Consider the following 16,289-nt stretch of genomic DNA (forward strand, 5'->3'; position numbering starts at 1 on the left):
TCTGCAGATGATCGCGGAATACAAACACCCGTGTCCTGCATTTATGCTCGCCGATACGCGGCGTATCGATCTGACGCTTATTCAGGAACCGAATCGATAAATGTTTGTATTTACCATGCGACTGAATATTTGCGCGATAAACACGTATGTATTGTCCTTGGTATGAGCGCCTCGAAATTCGATGGGTGCGTGAAATGTGTGTGTGTTTCTGCGTCGCGTGTCGTGGCGAAATAAAGAACAGGTGCAAGCACACGCGCATTTTCCCGCATGCGCTTTGTTCAAAAACCGACTAAAAAATAATCGACGGATCACATCGCGTAGGTGTAAAGAAAATTTTCGATGATCGTGTCTGTTAGCGAATGGTCAGAAAAATGCTTCATTTTTTAAATGTAATACGGCAGCCGGCGTGATAACGCGATAAGTATATGATGTCGATGTACGCAAGTATTTTTATGAAAATATCAATGTTTTAACATCGAGATTGTAATTAAAATCTTATGTAGTACTGGCTTCGGTAATAACGTTTGTAACGTCTACAACCGTTGTAAAGTCTACACCGACGATACGTGATCCTAATTGTAATCGGATCATGTGAGAGAGAATATGAAAATATATCTTCATAAAAACGTGAAAGGATGAATCTGAGCATTTCTGTTCAGTCGTTTCTACTAGAAGTACGGATTCCGTAAATTGTGATTTTTCCGAGTTACATATCAATATCTACATAGTATTCAATATGAGCAAAAAATTTGTTTAATGTTGAAGAGAGAGAGAGAGAAAAGGGGGGGGAGAGAGAGAGAGAGAAGGAGAGGGAGAGGGAGAGGGAGGGAGGGAGGGAGGGAGGGAGGGAGAGAGAGAGAGAGAGAGAGAGAGAGAGAGAGAGAGAGAGAGAGAGAGAGAGAGAGAGAGAGAGAGAGAGAGAGAGAGAGAGAGAGATTGATTGATTGATTGATTGATACGTTTAATTATGCCCGAGCAATGGCTAAAGGGCAAAAAAAAGACAACAATGTCTGATTACAACAGCATATGCTCGCTCTCAGACAAAGTAATATAATACTAGAGAGAGAGAGAGAGAGATAGAGAGAGAGAGAGAGAGAGAGAGAGAGGGAGGGAGAGGGAGAGAGAGAGAGAGAGAGAGAGAGAGAGAGAGAGAGAGAGAGAGAGAGAGAGAGAGAGAGAGAAGGAGACAAAGTCCAGATAACAAGATCGATTATGAAAAGAAGTATTAATGAACCTGTTCTATGCTTGGTATTTTTTGCGTTCATATTTCTCTGAAGAGTCATATGTCATTATATATAGACATATTATATAGACATATCGTCTTCATGCATACATTAACACGCATAAAATAAATAATAACTAGTTACAACTACATAGTAAACTGCACGCCGATTCTTTGTCTTGACTTAAATCACAGTTTTTGTTGGAACATTAAAATCCCCCCTCCTCCTAAACTAAATAGATATCGATTTAACTTTGATGCTAATATATGATGAGCATAAATTACTGTAAAGAATTTTTTCAAAAAATATTACTAATATACATATAACTCTTACAGCCTCTGCTATGTTATTTTTTTCATTGTATAGGATCGAACACTTTTATATAAATATTAACATATATAGTCATGACATGAGATCAGAGATAAAATCAATATTATCCTAATAACCCGAGAAAAAAAGTAAATAACATATTGTGTCGATCACAAGTGTCTTGCTCAATCCCACATAATTCTCTGAGTAATCTGCGAAGATCTACTCAATAATCTGAAGAAAACACGAATATGATTCGCGCCATATAGTCTTGAAAACATATCTGTCAAAATAATGACGTCTTTAGGTAGATATGCATATAAATCCTCGTGATATTGCATAAACGCGCGCAAACAAACGTTTCTCCACCCGCGCATAAATCGCGCATAAATTACGTAACTTGCATAATCTCACGATTTTGTGAAATAAGCTGTGAGAGAAATTGTCAGAAATGGCGCTTATAACGATCGACAATTAAACAATTCCCCGCTTTAATCGTTCATTTAACTTCTATCTACTTTCTTTTCGTTTTTTTTTCTTATTTATACATAGATTCTCATTTATTTATAGATATATGTTTAAATAGACTGTTTAATGTTTTATAAATGTATCTGAACAAAATAATTTGACAATTTTTCAAGTATGCGCATGAACTATTAGATATATGCATGAAATTTTCATAAAGAACGTTCCCGAATTCTCTAAAGGCGTTTACTCTTACATACATCCTTGCATTACCCTTGCGCAAGACCGTAACGATGTTATAGGGTTTAAGTCCGTGAATCGTGACGAGCGCGCAACTGGCATCCAAGTCGCAAGTCGCACGTTAAACAGATTGTAAACAGCAATTTAGACAATTAAAAACATTAAGGCAAATTAGAGGCTTTTACGTTGAACGTATCGCCTCTCTAAACTGACTAACAGTATACGAGGCATTCTCCGAGGCGCTGGAATCCGGCAGCCTTGATCCGCATTCGATATGCCAGATATCTCGAGCCGCCTCTGATTCGATTTAACACAGTACATTTAAGTCGCCGGCGATACAGATGGTCTCGAGCGGAATAAGTGAGTTTATTTTATTAGCCAACTCTCCGCGGCCGTGAGAGAAAAAAACCGCGTCTCGCTAAAGACGCGATTTCGACTTCGAGTTTCTGCCGCAATTCGTTATGGGTAAGATCTGCGAGAGACGTCATCGCGTGTGGAGTTTTGCGACACCGAGACACCAGCTGTCATGAGAAAGTTAACGTCGTCGTCGTCGTCGTCGTCTCCGCGAGAGGTGTCGCGTCTTCTTATTATGATAAAGAAGCGTTAATTTTCCGCAATGCAGCGTTTGCGACACACCGCGGCGTACCTACGACCGTTTTTCTCTCCTCGATCTGTCCGCGTCGGAAAATTTAACTTCGACTCGAAGCTTTCCACGGATAAAATTTGCGAAAGTCGAGTAGGAGCGAACGAGCGGAAAATGAGAGACACATTGCGTGAGATAAGAGGCGAAATATATCGCGTGATCGAGGAACCCGATTGCTCCATACTGATCGAAGGAAACGTACGCTATATTATCCACGAAGCTCCCTCGTCCCCTGGCCACTTCGTCCATTTTGCTGTGTTACGAAAAAGCAGCCGACATTTTACCATCTACCCGCAGGTATAGCGTATCCCATTTACTTGACGCACATTACGTTTTTTATCTAACGTTGCCTACCTCCGCGAAATTACATGGCGTCGACGTCACCATGCAATTTTTTCCAAGGAGAGAGACTGCAAGGTCGAGATACATTCATTCTACGAGATGCCGATGACCGCTCGGTTTTTCTGTACCTGGGTACACAGCATCGCGCATCGGCGAGACGTTCGACAAGTCGGGTTTTTTTTCCGTCCCATTATGGTCATTAATTGTAAAATCTGAAACGCGTCACATTTTCTCTTTATGTTAAATTTTTAGGTTTGACGTCAGACGACGCCGAATATGCCAGACGACGATTATTCATCGAGTATACCGCGAACGCGAGTGAATATATGTATTATCTGGGCGGGCAACCTTGACATAAAATTCCGGTCAGTAACTTGCGAAAAATTCCAGAAGATTTAGCAAGATACTGGATGAGAAATGATTCATGTTGCCACGATATATCAATCGAGCACAGACACATTCAGCACTGTACACGGAGAAAAAAAAGCTGTTGCTTCAATTAAAGTGCTATCACGGGGTGCCAAAAACATAAGTAGTTTATTCAATTGCATTATTATTAGACCCAATATCTGTATTATTAAACCAATAATTTAATCATTGGTTTAATAATCCAGATATTGGGTCTAATAATAATGCAATTGAATAAACTACTTATGTTTTTGGCACCCCGTGATAGCACTTTAATTGAAGCAACAGCTTTTTTTCTCAGTGTATTAATTTTACAATTTACATCAATTTAAAGTGTATCGCACTGTTAAATTCGTAGTATCAAATTATATTTAATTTGAGACATTTTTAACCATTCCTACAAGTCGCCACTTACTCTTACTCAATATTTCATTAATTTTATTAATCTGCTGAAGTTAAAATAATACTTTTGTGTCGCTTAATCCTCGTAAAAAATCCAATTACCAATTAAACTCAGTTTTCTGTAAACGCACTTGACAAATGTTCGTCGAGCGAACATCGTTCGTAGGATGCTGCATCCCCGCGAATAAACATCGCCGACGCGGAAACGTCGTCGAGTCCTCTCGCGTGTAAAACACGCCGGGCAATTCGACGGGGCATCGCGCGCAACCGGCGACTAACGTTACGACGAGTACGGCTCGACACGGTTCGTTAAGCCGATGTCGCGGAGCTGGGAAACATTACGCCGGGATGCAACGAGACTGTTTGTTGCACGCCGTAAGAGCGGCGTTACACGCCGCGCGAGAGGAAGCGGGAATCATCCCGCGTGTAATCGGACGGCCGTAAAATCGTAAGAAAGATACCACGGCGAATGGAATCGTAATCGCCGTCCCTCCTCAGCTCCTCTCGGAGGAGGAGACACAAACGTGAGTTTGTGTGTGTGTGTGTGTGTGTGTGTGTGTGTGTGTGTGTGTGTGTGTGTGTGTGTGTTCCTCTGATCTGATCCCCCGAGCAAACAACTCTCGCGACGGTAAATTTCCCTCCGTGTCCTCTCACATCCTACTATTATCACGCAATCACTCATTCTGACGAATGTTAGCGCAACACTAATTTATTTAGCGCCGAATCGTCAACGATGTTGCTAAATAAATCGACGCTATGTCGCGTGTGAAAGATGTTAGAAGAGTTTAATGTAATTTCGACGTCTAACAAGACGACTGGTAAGACACATTAGCATGGAACATGTCGCGCTGGTCCTCCTCAGGCAGCTCGCATACTTATTTATTACTCATCGAGTCGTGTTATAGAAACATCCCGGACATGCTTATTGTATCGCGTTCGTTCACTAACTGATATAGCTGACCGGCGATTAAACAGTCGGAATTAATTGAAAACGCGACGGTACGTGTCGCGCGCACGAAGCGTGCATGCGTTTCGCGATCGAAGCCGCGAGCTTTACAATTAATTATTCAAGCGTAGCACGATTCAAACCGGCAAACCAATTTCCACGGATCGGAATCGGGGTAACGGAACGCGGAACGAATCCGCGTTATATTTTTGTGAATATATTGTGCTTCGCTTTCGCGAATCGATTTCGATACCTGACGCGATGCCGACGCTGGCTGCAGTAGAAGTACTGATGGCAGATCGTTGAATCGTGGTTCATCCTCATCGCATGTGTCACGTTGCGACGTCAACGATCGTCGTCCTCTGCAGTCATTCGGCAAAATCGAATCCTCTTCCTCCTGCGCGATATCTCGCTTTTCCCGTTCTTATCTTTTCCTCTCCACGACGTGCAGAATAAGAAGATGTGTAACTTGTTCGAACCGAGTTCGTCCTTCTCCTTTCCTCCACTCGCCGATTGTACAATCGTTATGTGAAATAGCCCTGATTTGCAAGATACCGCAATTAAGCGACCGCTCGATTAATTTCAAATAACAAGTTCCGCCTTGGAATAAATGATCATTAATTAATCTCGCTGCTCCTTCCCGGATTGTTTAACGCGGGGAATTGGCCTTCTTTCCCTCACACTTGGCCGAGGTGGATGCGATTATCGCAAACTCTTCTCGACGTGTTTTCGAATTCTACGAATTCCAGATGATAGATTCGTCCTTGGATAACAGTACGTTAATTATAACCCTCGTTCCTTTTCGAATGTTTCGATCCAAGAGGTCACTGAACAAAGGCTTCTCTCTCTCTCTCTCCTCTCTCCCGCGGCGTATCCTCCTCGTCTCGCGCGTAGTTTTCCCGTCGTTATGAAGGGAATTGCAGCGTTCGAGGAAAACCTCGCGAAATATACACTCTACGGCCGCTCAAGGTTCCACGACGGCTGCTTTAACGAGCCACGAAACAATCGAATTTCGAAACGGTCCGTTTCCGCGGCCGCCGGCTTCTCTTCTTCGCCGTTGCCCTCTTACCCGGCAGCGTGTCCGGAGCGTGAAGTCACGCGCGGCTCTTTATTTCGCTCACGCACCGACCGCCTCGAGTCTCTTTTCCCGCGTGGCACACAATCGTGTCGTCCACCCGCGCGCACCCGGGACACCCGTTATTTTTCACGTCGCGCGTTTGCCGCGACGAACAATGCGCCGAGAGGATTACTTGACCCCGGTTTAGCGATTTGTTGTCCCTCGCGAGAGGCTACGGTTAGACTGTAATCGCAGGTGATTATCGCGCGAGCTCGCATGTCTCGAGACACACGCGCGGAGATTTGTCCTTCTTAAACGAGTAGCCGAAGATAATTTTTGCCGTTTCTCTCTGATTGCGTTTATCTAATGGTATCTTAAATAAGGAGCAATTTTCACAGACATCCTGTCCGTCCATCCCAACAATTCGGCAAGTAATTTCGGCGTCGACGACGAATATAATTTCATTATTCCAAGGTGAAATCGGGATAATATAATAGTAATCTTCAATTTAATGTGACGTTGAGTAAAGTCAATGCTGACCTCGCGTTGCTCCGGAGATTAATATCCGGTCAACATTCTTGCCGAAATTCGTTGTGCAAAAGAGGATATCTGTCACCTTGAAGATTTGCCAATCTACCACATGAAACTTAACAGATACCTTGCCTCTTCGATCCGTCAGTTTCTCCGCTTCGTCCGTCTTTTCTTTTTTCCTTTCCGTCCCACGCGATGAGCCAGTATCGGGCTTGTCCTTACTTATAGCCGCTCGGAAAAGTTTCGATACCTTCGATCTTCCGGCTTCGCCGCTCGCGGTCACTTGGCGAGTTTACTCGTGGCGCAAACTTTGCCGTCTAATCGATACGCGGACGTACCATACACACCGCAATGCGGTCACGTCGGACACGACACACGTCGAATCACACAATCATCCACGACGCGGAGAACAGGAGTCTCGGAGCGTCGAGGACTCGCCTCGGCGAGGGGAAACCGATCTGCATATATTCGGCGGGTATCTCTCGCCGGGGAAGGGGAATGGAGAAACATGCCGAATCGAGTCGTCATCACCGATAACGGAGTTTACGTCGTACGCTCCAAGTTGTAATCTATACGGACGTCAGCGAAGATACCTGAGAAGAGTCCGAGAAACAGAGAGTGACACAGAAAAATAATAAGATTCCGATTGACGCGGACGAGTCATCCGCATCTATATCATTTGGTGGATGACTAATCCACCTGCTGTGGTACATTCATCAGCAAACTGACTTTTAAAGATCTTTTTTTACACTAGCGGTCAAATTTTATTTTTATCTGTTTAGTTTTAACGTTTTTTCGGGTCGTTTCTCGAAAAGATGACTAGCCCGAACAGTCCAGTTAGGCGTCTATGTAGCATGTTTGCATTATTTCGCTGTAAACAACGAAAGCTAATCTTAATTACCCTTCGTGCGTAATTTCCGGGTCGTACTTGTTCTCCGATTGATGTTTCCGCGTTGCTTACGCGACGGACAATGTTGCGATCATCCGTAATTCATTGTCATTCGATTCGTCGTCGCAACTCGTCGAAGCGCAGTCGCGCAGGTGGAAAACCTACGTGTATGTTACTTTCCAAATCGTGGCTCGTGTTCCCGGTTTTCAGTCCGCACTCTTCCAGTCCGGTCCCTCAACAGTTACTGGCAAGACACGACAGACAAGCCGGACGATTAACTCACATCGCGAACGGCGAGAACACGATGGATTTTAACAGCAAGATTGCAAGAATCATATTAAACGAGTGTTTACAGATTTGTCACTGTCACACCTTCCTTCAGGAAAGGATAAGAGCAAGACCGATCGCTAGGCCTACCCCGAACCTTCCCCCTGCCCGAGGAAAAGGGGCTCTTGGCGTCCCGATGAGCTTCGAGCCTTCTCGATGACTCCACGAGATGATCCGGAAGCGATTTCCACCGTCGGGGTCGCGTCCAGGAAGGTCCGCCGTCTTGTGCCGTCTCGTGCCGGCTCGTGGCGAACGACGAACTGTCAACCGACGACGTGCCGCTACGCGCGCGTGGTACCGCTTCACTGCGCGCACCGGAATGCGATGGGTCTTCGCCCGCCGCGGCTGGCCACGTTTACGTGCGGCGAGCGAGGGAGCCTTGAAGATGGTCGTCGTGTCGTGCTCGTGCCCGGCGAAGCAGCGTGCGACTGCCGCGGACCTGACGCGAACGGGCCGGCCGTACTCTCGCGCCGAATAACACACTGTATCCCGGACGGGTGTTCGCGTGGCACACACACATACACGCGTCGCGAATCGGGCGCGCGAGAGCGGGAGCGATTGACCGGCACACGGAGATTCGCGACAGGTATTAATGATGCGGTGTAATTGCGGGCGCCTAATCGTCTTGAGTCTCTTGAGCGAAAAGGTATCAGAAGGTTAATGACTCGGATGATCGGTAATAATTAGCTGAGATCAAAGTTCTAGCTTCTATAATCGAGTCTACTCGCGTCTATCTTGTATCTTGTATCTTAAAGATTAGTTCTAAAAGACAAGTAACGATAATATCGGTACCTGGCATCGTAACGAGTATACGCAAATGAATTCTTAAGGTTACACGTAACGTCTTTCACCACCAAATGGCGCCCGCGAATGTTAATTCACAGTCAAATGAAATTACATTACTTTCCCATTCAAAAAGTATGCCACAATCAAGTCGCATTCTGTCCTTTTTTCGTGATTTTTTACGAGAAATCGTTCCCTGGCCGGCTGCACCGCGTTTCATTTGACACCCCGTGATAAATATGCGCCTGACGTGTGCGTTAAATAAATCGTTCTCTCTGTGTGGTATAAATACACTTTTGACACGTGTGAGAGATTTATAAACGATGTGCTAAAAACGTACAAAAACAATATGCTAAAAACAATGATATTCTAGACTGATGCACATGGATTTCAACCGATCGAAGGAATTTGCGCAGTTTTTTTTTTCCAATGCAATTTATTAGCACGTGAGTATAAATTATTCATAGATCGTCCGGAACGGCGGGCGGATATTCTTCTATTTCGAACAATTTCTCTCGCTATATCTTTCATAGAACGTCTCGAGGACAGCATAAAACATTCAACAAAAAATATATATATTCTTTGTTGCCCCGAACACATACACACACACACACATACACCACATATATGTACACGTTCCAGAACTGGAACAAGCGTGTTAAATGCACGCGCATCTGACAAATATTCAAAGTTATTCTTCTGGAAAACGAAGCCCTGTATAAAAAAGTTTTATTCTACGTTTCCGACTTATTTTTTTATGTAGAATCATCCCTTTTCCGCTTGTACCGTCAGTTCATTTTCTATATGGAGGAGTAAAAACCACAGTGGTGCAAGTGAAATTTTTTAAAAATATTTTCTCGTGTACATAGATGCAATCTGTGTAATATATAAATTCCATCTGTGCACACGAGAAAATATTTTTAAAAATTTGACTTACATCACTGTGGTTTTTACACCTCCATATATATCTAGTGACTAAAAAGTAACTTTTTCTATTTCTATAGAAAATTGTTTATTTATGTGAAAAGCAGACATTCAAAGTTACTCTAAGTTACCAAAATATGTAGATACTCCTATACTTATCCTACAATTTTGATAAATAGATATCTTCCTCTATTTTTAACCATTTTCAAGAAAAAAAAATATGGTAAACTTTTTATCACTCACCCAGAATATATTCGTGCCGCGGTATTATTTCGATGCAATATATGCGTCGGCCAGGCATTGTTTGACGATTGCCGGATGCACAGCATGTAGTGCAGGCGGATAAGATACGTAAAGAAAGAGAGAAACGAACGAGGGAGGTACATGAATACGGAAGAGCGTGAAACCGGAGCGAGAGAGAAACCGGACGTGGCGGGTCGACGAGAAAGGAAGATGCGCGACCACGATTTATTCAGAAACGTGACCGAGAGGAGAAATTTTGAGGGTTGACGCGTCCCCGCGTTCGAAAGTTCCCTCGAGAGTCACGTTCCGCCACGCCGGCCAGTCATCGAGACATATACGTTCGCCATCTTCTCAAAACCTCGTCTTTGAAGAAACAAATGCGCTCTGATCAATTTTAATATTCGAGCATCCCTCAACGGAAAAAAAAATCGATCGGTGATTAAGTCATGCAGCTAGACATTGCATCCCGATGTCGCGGGAAAAATTCAGCGACCGACTTCGCGCCTTCAACTGCAATAAATAGCAATGTACGCTGTATCCAAGTTGCTGCGAGAGAATTAAGATCTATGGGAGACCTCGGATAATTTAAAATTTACAACGCGTTTGCATCGCGTATCACAATGAAAGGCTTCGACTGTTTATTTCGCAGCGGAGCAATTCTTCCTCTCTCGTCGCTGATCGCCGTGACGTAAGGGAGAAACGTCGACGCGTTGAGTAAACATTTCGGCAGGACCGATCGCGAATCGAAATTCGGCTACGTGTGAAGGATACGAGTTCAGCGTGATGAAGGGTGCGCGCGCGAGAATCGTGGTTCTCGAGAAACACCGTCTCGAGCGTCAGACTTGTCGAGATTTATGTAAATACTTAAAGGCGAACGCCTCTCGATCTGTCCCGTCTCGCAGCTCCGCCGTTTGTTCTCTTTCTCACAGTGTCGGTTGCGACACGTCGGCGCAGCTGCGGCTGCAGCCACGGTATCAGGATAGCAACCAAGCCGAGAGGCGACCGTGCAAGATGCACCGCGATGCAAGTGCATAAACGACAGTTCCTCGCTCTCGGCAGTTGTGTATAAACAGTGTTATAAAAAAATATTTCAAAAGGGAGCAAAAAGTAAAAACCACATATCTGTACCTTAGAGATAAAGAATCGTATCTCCAGTTTTTATCAAAATTAGAGTTAATATACTTTTACAATGTTCTAGAAGTTTGAATTGTATAATGGTAAAAGATCTTATCTATTATCGCTAGTTCTTAAGATACAATATTTCGAAAAAGTCTTATTAAAAATGTTCATAGTCTAAATTTTGGTCGGGTACAGCGTGCGTTATTGGCAGTTGTACTATTAAACATGTCAGTTAAATTACTTTATTAAAAACTCAATAAATCAAGTTGCTACTTTTATTTTATATCTAAAAAATACATCATTTCCCTATTCAAGCCTTGCTTTTTCTAAATTTATAATAATGGAGATATAATTCTTTACGTCTAACAATAAGACTCTAAGTTACAGAATTATATAAAACTATTACGTGATGTTACAGATACGTATTGAGACAATAACTCAACAAGCAACTGATTGCGGACTCGATCGCATAATTCTCGTCAGTAACGTGAGAAATTCGAAACTTTTCAAATCTTTCTCTTCAGGGGAAGATAATCGAGCGACGATTATTTATAATAAAACGATCGATACCGGTTGCGGTCGCGCGCGTTTTCAAGGTTCCAACGAAATGCACGGTAAATCGGTAGTGACCGTTGCATAAGTGATTATCAATTTTTCCGTCGGGTGCAGCGTGCCGCGTAACCGGTTAGACGAGTGTAGCTGCGCACCGGGCCGCCAGCATTATCGGGCACACGTCGTCCTCGTCGTCGTCAATGTTACGCACCGTGAATGGCAAGTGCTGGAAAATGCACGCGAATCGCAAGTGCTGGATCCGGTAACGACAGCGGTCGCCGGGACAACACATCAGGCGAGAGAGATACATAGAGATTACCCCTCGCGAAATCGTCCGCTGAATGACTATGGCGGGATAACGAAGTATCAACGGTAACGGGTCGACGGGTCCGTTATAAACTAACAGTTGGCAGGCAGAACAGACTAGAAACGTCAGTATATACGCGCTTTTGTCGAAGCAACGCTACTTCCTGACATTTATTTTCGCGAATCGGCGACGCGTTATTTATATATCTCTCGCTAGGATAAAACGGAATAACATGATTATATAATACAGTTAAGATTTTAAGATGCGCAACGTTTTATCCTAGGAAACGCATCGTGTTATTGTAGTTTTTTTATCTTCTGCATCCGCAGAGATGATTTTGCGCCGCGGAGAAAGAAAGTTCCTGGAATCATTTAGAACCTGTAATAATTCTTAGTTACGGTTTAATTAATTTTGCGACAATCTTGTTTTATTAAATTACTTTTCTCCAAATATGTATTTTACTCATCCGTTTTTATGGCATTTATTATTTGATAATCAAACGCACTCTTTAATTTCAAGTTCTCTTTCATTTCACAGTTCTTGCTCGTTCATTATTTTTCGACACCGTTACATGGTTTCGATCTAATTTTGACAGTGACGCGATATATATATCGCGCTTGTGTGGTAGTGAATTAAGTATAAGGATACATAAATGAATTTGGATAAGTTTGCCGAGGAACGGACTATCTGATGAGAAATTTATTGAATTTCCCAACAAAGTTTCCGAACTGCTCTGGAAGTTTCGTATCGCGGCGGATAATTAGCTCGTCCGATAAACTCATTGCGGAATAATTGACGTTCAATCTTCTCTAAGTTTTCGCGGGGCGTATCCGTACGCCAACAACTTACTTAAATAATATCCAAATAATTAAATTTCGCGCAATTTAATTAAGCCAATTACTTTTCGTCGGGTAGCGGCCTAAGATATACAATTTCATTTAACTTTATCTAACTTGTGATTTTAACTTCGCGTTTAATCAATTCGTCGGTCGACATGATGTTATTTTAACCGTAAGTTTTAACCGTAAATCAGGTATGTTTCATGCATAAATACATATTCGCTCACGTGCACACGCGAAACCGGCCGGCGCACGGAGGAGAAGCCTAAGTGCACAATGATCTCTCGTATACGCGATACCCGCATACCGGGGAATTGGAGTGCAGAAATGCGACACCGTGCACCGCCGCGCGCTCTACGCCGCGCCGGTCGAATCCCGATCCTTTGTTTTGTAAGTGGAGATAGGAATATGCGAACGCGCGAAAGCGCTTATCATTCATTCTCAATGAAACGCCAGACGGCGATTGCCGCGCACGGTTGTGCGCCTTCGACCTCGATGATGCAACGTTCCCAAATAAACAAAGAGGCGCATCATCTTACACCTGTTATGAATATTGCGCAATCGAAAACATATTGCCGTAACCTGCTGCGCCTGATCGCCGTGTGTGTTTCACGGATACGGCGCGCGCCGCGGTTTTAAAAGTCAGCGAGCTAAATGCGCGTGGAGTCATGCAAACAATTTCACTAAAAAGTTAATTGCTCGCAGATCACCGTTATAACAATGTCCCGTTATATCGTGTCGGTTTTTCGTTATAGTCGTATATGAAATGTGATCCTGTTGAGAATTCCAGTTTCCTGGAAATCAGCTCTGGAAGAAATCCGAGATGCGACATATTCTTTTTATATTTATAAAGTGCGCGACAAGTTCGAACGAACGTGTTGCAGACCAATGACGGTTGCGGGGATGTATAAGAGTAAGATACATTTTTTCGCACCTCCCATCGACTCCGTCGCGGACTCTCGTGAAAAATTTAAACGACGTAGGCCTGATCGAGAGCCTGGGAAGCCGCGAGACACGCCATTTTAAGGGAACATAATCACGCGCGAGTTAACGGGCGCGCCGCGCCGATTCGATTCGCTAAATCACGCGTATCTCGTATCCCCGGCGAGATGCCACTCGTATACGGCTTTAACGGTATTTTCGTGATTGCATCCTGCAGCTACGCCTAATAGGATTTGCGCGCGCGGAAATCACGGCCGTGCTTCGGCTACCTGCGCCAAGAATTGCCGTTTTAATTCTCCCTCGGTAAACTGCCTGGAGATGGATTGTACGAAATCGATTTAACTTCCCTATTATACCTGAGCCCTTCAGCCATTTCGTATCGGAGAAAAAATAATGTATGTGGAATATGTATAAAAATATATTATTTATATGCTTTAACTATTACGCAAACAAGTCAAATTGTCTTTCTAAAAATTCGTGTAAAATAAATAAAATGTTGTCGAACTGATTGAACCAATTACTGTGAAATAAATTTTGGGCTTTGACACTATAATAAAACAATTTTATTGAGTGCGGGATATAAAAATGTTTTAAACAGGTAAAATATTAACACCTCAAGAGGTGAGCTATCATATCAGCAATGATCTAAGCAAGTCTCTCTTGATATAATTAGAATAAAATTAAAAATAATAATAATATCAGTAATAATATATGATAATGATGAAACATGTGTGCAGATACAAAAGCAACAGAAAAATTTTGTAAAAAGAAGACCATAGATACAATTAATATAAAAATAATATTCTCTCTGAATTTAAGGAATATATTTTTGTTGAACTATATTTTTTAACTATCTTCGTAATTAGGTCTCAAATTAAGACTTTTGAAAAAATGTATCATTATCGAATCAATAAACATAATCCGTTTTGAAAGCTATTATCCTACAAGAAAAGTATTACAAACCGTTGACCACATCAAAAGCACATACTATTATAACATCATTCAATCGCAATGTAGACACCTAAATTCTACAATTATTCAATCGCACAGCAGAACCGCAGATTTATAATATTAAATAGAGACCGCGCGGCTTTGAGTTCTAACAAGTACGTTCCGTGCGGTGTATGCATACATAAACTAAACAGGCAACACGGATCGTCCGTAATTAAACGCCCACGTTCGTGAATTTGTACACTTAAGAGAGCTCGCACCATTAAATCGCGTCAATAATTTAATTTACGTACAATCATACACGCATAGCGCATCCAAAATTGTATTCTTGAGATACAATTATCGCGATTGTACGGTGCGACAGATGTGCAAAAAAAATCGCGTGAAAGGCCGTGTATAACGTCTCGTATGCGCGCTCCTAAAAAAATGGGAAATGAAACGTAGATTTATTCACAAGATACACATTCTACACAATCTACGCGATCACGTTGCGCAAAAAGAATAACGTTCGATCGGAGTGCGGGATGCTTGTGGAAACATTTACGTTTATTCGAACGAGCGTGCGAGGATAATCTTTTCACGCGCGTCGCCGGAGTTTCGCAATTCACGAACTCAGGTTCGGCCGACGTTTGCGCGTACGCTCGTCGCGTATGCAAGACGAGTATATCGCGGTTTCGCGAGGGCACGGCGGAGGAGGATCGTGCGTAGGAAAGCGAACCGAAAGCCACGCACTCTGACCACCGTGTGTATCGGGCGAGGACGCGGCCCGGGGCCCGGGGCAGAGAAAGACGGAACGGAGAACGCGGAGAAATGCATACGCCCATATCCAGCGACTCGGCGTGGCGCTGCATTTATTATGCAGATTGTTCGCGGGTGTAACAGCCACGTGTATAAGCGTGTATGTGTGTAGGCGCGAGAGAGTCCACGACAATAAAAGTAATAAAACGAACGTGACTAAGCCGCGAACGTGAAAAACCCGTCGCGTTCGTAAACGCGCGGCGATTTCATCCGCAGCATTCCTCGGCTTTTCTCGCACCTATACCCGATAACGCCATTCCCCATTCCCGTCGACGCGAAAACGCTGTTAAAACGACACTGTATTACACGCATACACGAGTTGAAAGCACCGGGCGGAATAGTGCCAGGAATCAAAAGTGATTCTCCGCACTTGCGAAACGTTTTACGATGACGTTCATCTCGTCGTCCGATCAAGCGTTGAAAACGCGCGATCATGATACATGTGAATGTTATTATCTTATTTTTTAAAATCTATGTATAAAGAGCTCTGATTGCAAATTTAATTCGGATTCATCCCGCCGACATGATTATCGAAAACATATACAAAATCCAACAGCTGCGTTTCCCATCTGCTATACTCCCGTAATATATTAATTCGTTCGAACGTTTCCTATAATCCCCTATTTGCTACGCGAGACGTTCTATAACCGCGGAAATTTACTCGTGTTATTATATATAGTAATTATTACAGTGCATTGCACGTGTGCGCAATTACGGGAGATTAGCGCGATATATGTCGCCGCGTATGCCTTCGCGACTAAGAAAATCGTACACATGCCGAATTATCTTCTGGGAAAGGCTCCGTGACACGGCACGATTAAGATTCCTCAGGCATCCTCGCGGAAACAAAGAGGCGCAATGGCGGATTTAAGGCTGCGTGACTCCGAGCCGCGACACGAATAAGACTTCCTCCTTCGTCAAATAATGATGCGAATAGTGAAGAAATGTTTATAATGTTATAATTATGCGTTATTAAAAATACCATAATGTATATGTCGTAATAAATATAATAATTAGTTAATACATGTTGAAAAAGATATATCGTTAAA

At 43.2% G+C, this 16,289-nt stretch overlaps 1 protein-coding gene and 1 long non-coding RNA gene across 4 annotated transcripts in view; one reads left to right on the forward strand and one right to left on the reverse strand.

Annotated features, from left to right (window-relative positions):
* LOC139808501 (uncharacterized) overlaps positions 1-16,289 on the reverse strand; it is a 56,125-nt gene that overhangs the window by 13,905 nt on the left and 25,931 nt on the right. The gene's annotated exons all lie outside the window — the stretch shown is intronic.
* LOC139808511 (uncharacterized) overlaps positions 9,252-16,289 on the forward strand; it is a 35,426-nt gene continuing 28,388 nt past the window's right edge. Inside the window, exons 1-2 of the long non-coding RNA XR_011730878.1 lie at positions 9,252-10,839; positions 11,270-16,176. This is a non-coding gene — a long non-coding RNA (uncharacterized lncRNA). The remainder of the gene's footprint in view (positions 10,840-11,269; positions 16,177-16,289) is intronic.

Source organism: Temnothorax longispinosus, chromosome 2, assembly GCF_030848805.1.
Source record: "Temnothorax longispinosus isolate EJ_2023e chromosome 2, Tlon_JGU_v1, whole genome shotgun sequence".
Lineage (NCBI taxonomy): Eukaryota > Metazoa > Arthropoda > Insecta > Hymenoptera > Formicidae > Temnothorax > Temnothorax longispinosus.